This window comes from Pituophis catenifer, unplaced genomic scaffold, assembly GCF_029215685.1.
Source record: "Pituophis catenifer annectens isolate HBS135680 unplaced genomic scaffold, rPitCat1.0.hap2 SCAF_1, whole genome shotgun sequence".
NCBI lineage: Eukaryota > Metazoa > Chordata > Lepidosauria > Squamata > Colubridae > Pituophis > Pituophis catenifer.
This window is the reverse complement of record NW_027256881.1, coordinates 36,142,701-36,148,746: the sequence shown is the minus strand read 5'-3', so window position 1 is coordinate 36,148,746 and position 6,046 is coordinate 36,142,701.

The following is a 6,046-nucleotide window of genomic DNA, read 5'->3' as shown; positions in this document are numbered from 1 at the left end:
CCCAATATGCCTTTTCAGTTTCTAGGCCTACCAGGTTTTTGTATGTTGTACTTTAGAAGAAGAGGCTAGATGCAAAGAGTTTGATCACACTAAGGAAAAATCTCTGTCTTTCTAGTTCTGTTGATTAGATACTGAGTGAATGAAATATATTTCATTTATGCAAAATAGGCATAAATTATATGATTTTTAGCCTTCAGAATGGGGTGATAAAAATTAAGCAAACAACACATATATATGTCTAATTCCCAGTTTGTGCTCAGTATGTATGAATCTGGTAGTCCTAAAGGTGTAGAGGCCCATCTGAAATCGGGCAACTAAGCAGGTAATGTCCCCATTTTTCACTGCTTATGGGGTCCACAGTGTCTCCATTTTTTTAGCGATATAGAATGCAGAACAAGACACATAAAGACATGTTTTTATAGCCTTCAGCTTTAGCTTCCATTGTTAACTGATTTCCTCAACTTACAAGCCAAGGGTCTGTGATTACATGAATGGTATAAAACTGCCATGATAATCAGTTGCAGGTTGACTGGTGTTTGCAATTATAAAATTGATAGGTAGGGGAGAGATACAACATGTGAATCTTCCTATTTTTGAGAGGGGGATCTTGAATGGGTAATTAGAATTTTCTTCCTATTTTTAACACAAGGTAAGGAGCTGGTTCTTTCTCTTGTGTTTGTGTTAATTGTAATTATTATATATTGGATCAATGGTGTATACATCTGTTTGCAAATCCGAGGCCCTTCTTTCTGTCTTGATATCTAAATTATGTGCAAATGAGTGACTGCTCAATTGCAAATGACCATTGCACAGAGAACTTTAATTTTGTTTAGGTTAAGGTAGTTGATACTTGACTAGTTCTTCATATGCTAAGAGTTGTTTTGGGGGCTCTAGCACATCACCTTGCAGATCATAATGGAATTATATTCCATATGCAACAGAAATAAGTGCATTGAAAAGTCATTGTTGGCTGAACAATTCTAGACTAATCTTCTCCCTGATTCTTTATGAGTAAAGCTTTTAAAAATTATAATGGGATGATCATGAGAGATTCTTCTTCTTTTTTGCAGCAGTATAGTTCAGCTGTGTTATCACCTGTGTGAGAACAAGGGCTTTCAGTGGCAGCTTTCTAACAGACTACTTCCTAGCCTACCCTGCAGTTTTCAGTTTTGCTTTGATTTAACCCAGCATTTCTAGAAACAACAGAGGAAACTTAGAGATAGATATGTCCACTCCTGGCAGCCTCCACTTTTCTTGGCAATGGGATGGATTTTGTTTATGTTTTATATCTTATTATTTCAGCAATAATATAATCTTCCTTGTTGAATTCTGAGATAAGTCCAGATGCAGCGTGACAGTTGCACATAACATAATATTTACAATGCATGAACCATGTAATATGAGAATTACCTGTTTCTGTGCAGTGTATCGGGGAATTCGAATTCTGGAAGTGTATCCAGATGTTGACTTCTAAAATTGTGGACTTCTGTATCTCCTAGGCATTTATTCAGAAACTGTTGTGCATCTTCTCAATTCTGAGGGCCATAAGAGAGGTTACTACAGTGTTAGGGATGCTAATACACAGTTGGGTTAGGGACAGTTATTTGCCTGTGGGATAGTTAGTCTGAAGTACAGGGCCAAACTATCATCCAGATATCTTTTTGTTGTTACCATCAGCCATACTGATGAGTTTGGAGTCATGTGGCAAGTGTCCCTGGTTGGAACAAAGAGCACTGGAAACAATGAGCGTAACTCAGAAAAACAAGAATCTCCAAGCTGGCACAGCCGTCTTTGGCTGCAGTCTATTAATGCAATTCCATTACTTTTCAGTGGTCACTTGTGGAAGAAATGTTTGCATGCTACAGGCTGGGGCTGTTGTGTCCTGTGAATGTCTTGAATGTTGCATAATGATCAAAGCATAACTTGTTTGGAAAGCAGCTTGACAAATTTCGTCTGCACATTTTCCATGCTTTTGAGAATGAAGGGAAGAGAGTCCACTAGTGGCCCTTTAAGCAAATCTGCCTGTTACCTCTCTGCATTTTGCATTCTTGTGAGTTGTATATTATATTTCTACTGATGACATAGAGCTGCTTTGACAAAAGTGTCAAAGATGTAAATGTCTGGGACTTAACTTCCTTCACTGCCTTTTCTTGCATACTGTCTCTTTATATCTGCTAAAAACTCTTGTCACTGTAATTTCTGTTAAATGTTCAGTAGGAGTTCAATGCCTTAGCCAGGTTCCAGTGATCCTAACTGGACTGATTATAAGAGCTCCGGAACTAAGAGGAGCGATCCCCTCTTGAGGTTTATTGTAGGCTTGTGTAGAGTTTTAGATTCAAAGGCAAAATGGAGTTTAAGGGGACAATCACTTAGCACCTCTCTACAATCCCTTAAATCACATTTATCATTTCCTGAGATTTCCCAGCAACTGGCAGGTATTTTGAGCTAGCAAAAACAGCAGAGAGATGTAGTGTTCATACCCCATATGCTCCAATGTGCTTTTTTGCCTTAGAATGCAAAGCACCGCACAGCCCTACTTTGTTGAATGCTGCTACTGTTACAGCTTCCCTTAATTTGGCAACATCCAGCTGTAGTGTAACTGCAAGTCACAGAATTCCCAGGCACTATGAACAATGGAAATTTTGAGATTTGCAGTCCCAGCACACCCAGGACAGTGCTATTAGAATAATATCAGCAGAGATTCTCCTGGTGTAGGCCTTAAGTTTGTAAGAAATTATGTAGTTTTTAGTATTTCAGAATAATTTTTTTTGTTAAAATGATAGCAACCTATAAGTGAGTCAACCTTGTAATCACATTATTTTATAGACAGAAACAAAAATCTAATGCATGGATGTTTGCACGCTCACCTGTTTGTAGACAACTTTCTTTGATGTCAAGTTTAAACACAAATGGTGCTCATTCTGTATATTGCCTGCTTCAGCTCTTCAATCCAGAAATTCTCGTGGATTGGTGAAAAACTGCCTGCTTGCCAGAATCACTTTTGAAATAATCTGCTGATTAGGTTTTGCTAAGGAAGGAGTAATGTAGGGGTCTACTTCCAAATCTGATAGATTTTGTATAACTTTCTGGTTTTTTTTTTCCATTAATCAATATTGCGAGTTCCACACAGCATAGTGATTGAGAAGTGGAAAAAGACCTATGGATTAAAAGTTGCTTTCAATATATTGTTTTTATTTGCTGTCAAATAATATTTGCCCCTCTTTGAATAGGGTCTTCCATTGTATGACTACTACAAAAAAATAACTCACAGTGTTACTAGGTTTTACATTTGTAAAAGATAGCATGTGGAAGCCTAGAATGCCCTGCAAACATGCTAAGTCAGGGTTATTTAAGGCTCTTTGTATGCTTGAGAAGTATGGTATTTTCTGCCAAAAGGTACCTACGTTAAATAAAAGAAGCAGCCAGTAAATAGAAAGTAAAATATTGTATAATTGCTCAGTAATCAGGTTGTTACTGGGTAGAATTGATTCACAAAAATCTCACCTTAGAAATCACGGGAGAGTTGAAGACTTTTACATCAATTCATAGAAAGCAAAATTCTCATCTGACCTTTTGAATGGCTCTAGTCATATATCCTTCCTATGAAATGGGGTTTTCTATGTGGTAACATGTGGCTAAGTGAAGAATATTGTACTATATACATGATCCAGAGAGCACCTACAGCATGGGGATTTAATATAAAGTCACCACTCACAAATTTATAAGCAAGCCTGTATATTAAGTGCCGAAGCACATTTTAAGTCCTGTATGTTGTGCAGAGATGTCCCATTTAACATTTGTCCAAAATGTGTGTTTAATAACTTGCGTGATGTGAAATTTGTTTCCATAGCAATGCAGGTAATATGGTTATAAAGAAATGTGTTTCTTTGGGTCTTATCTCTTGAAAGTTGAGAAAAGTTGACTTCAGTTCTCAATACATATTGGCCAGATTTTCATGCTTGAGGCTACTTTCCCTAAGAGCTCCTTTGCTCAGGTTTGTCGTCTTACATTTGACCTGTTAAAAGTCTTGTTTGCAGTCTCTTTTCTCCAGACAAAAGTTGATGTGTGCACAATTGTTTTTCAGTGTCCTCCCATTGCAAAAAAGTCTAATGTCACCTCTATGATAGAAAATGTATAGTGATCATTAACATTGGTAGCACTTTCCCTGTTGGTCTTCAAGTCCAAAGGCAGAGCAATAAAAGCATTTGGTGAGAACAGATGCTTCAGAAAGCTCAGATTTAAAGAGCTACGATTGTAGATGCTTGCAATCTTAGTTACCTTACATAGCATGACTTTGGGAAGTCCTCTAATTGTACAATTTCTGCCTATAAATGGGAAGTAATATATATGCAGGTAGCAAATAGCATATTGGAGAGAGGTTTAGATTTTTCCTCCTTATATGCTTGTTTACTATATGCATGGTGCTTTTTGAGTTGCAAAAATATGACATCTTACCCCATCTTCTCCCATTTTGAAGAGATCCCGAGCAGGGATTTACACGTACTTTTTCTAGAATGGGTTGAACAACATGTTGTAATACGTTAGATTTGTTTCATCTCTAAATTCATTGTGGAAATTCCATGAAGAAGGGAACTGCCATATCCAAGTTCTTGTGGATATGAGGAAAAGCTGCATTATTATTATTATTATTATTACTTTTGCCTTTACTAGCCGTATTCACAAATATATGTGTCTTCCTATGGCCAAAATCCACGCTGAACTTACTGTTCTAATTTTCAAAGAGAAGTAAGTGTTTTCATATCTTTGCAGGGAAGTCCTCATTTTCTTTGCTTAAGGTTACCTAGCTCTAGTATGTCTAAAACAGTGGTCCCTAATCTTTGCAGCTTGGGGGCCCGGTTGGTGGGGGGAAGGGGAATTGGGCCACGTGCATGCTGGCCCATCACTCGCATAAGTTGACCTGTGCATGCTGGCCCACCATTCACACGACCCGGTTGGGGACTCCCGTGTCTAAAAGACATCCAGATTGTGCTATGATTTTTTATTAGTAAATTGGGATGCTTTTATTGCAATCATGCGTCTCTCTCCATTCTAAAATTTATGCGCTGTAGGGTCAGACCAGAACAAATGGGAATGGCCAGGGTTCTGATCAGCAAGGTTAGAGATCTATTATTGTGATGTGGATGGAGCATGTACCTGCATCCTCTGGATGTTCAATACAGAATAGCAATAGAGTTATCTACTCTTAAGTTTGGCTTCGTGAAAGAATAATTCTTGCACATAGAAAACTAGTAGCCTAGAATCCTTCCTGAGGCATTAGCTTCTAAAAACAAGGAACCTACGCTGGGAATTTGGGATGGCTACAGATATATTAATGGCTTTGTACATTTCAGAAGAAACGGAAATAGGATGATTTAGCACCATTATATGCATTTCAGGATGTGCTAGACTAGCTGTTCTGGTCCTACAAACTCATAGTAGTCCTTGTCAGCATAGCTATATCTCTTGGGAGGAAAACAAAGGCTAAGGACGATTGCAATGATTTAATAGTGTGGAACTGATATGTGTGACACATATACTTGCTGCACAGAGAACATCCCTAGGCCAGCTAGTCTGTGTCCTGTTAACATATGGAATCATTTGCTCTTGGTCAGACTGCATTGATGCATTCTATAATGTTGTCTACTACCTATGAGGAAGTGTGTGCAGATCATGGCCCTTGGCCAGTGATTGTATACATCATAGTCGGGAGAAGCAGATATGATGGACATGCTTTGTTTTAGATGCAAAGTGTAATCTTACCTTTAATTTTTTTAAAAAAGGTAAATTCCTTTCAGAAAATTAGTTTAGCTTCAGGGAAAAAAGAGGTGATTGTAGAATATTACCTGATCCTCTTCAACTCCTAAAAATTAGCATGGAGGGCTTTCTGCGGGAGACCCACCTGTTCTTGAGGTAGAAGCTGATGTCAGTATTGTGCAAATCTTTCTCCATTTCATATTCTGGAGCTAAATTATAGCTTCCGGGAGAAGTGCAGGCAGCCTTCCTTAGAAAAGCCCAACTTTGAATTGGAACAGTTTGCAGCTTCTTT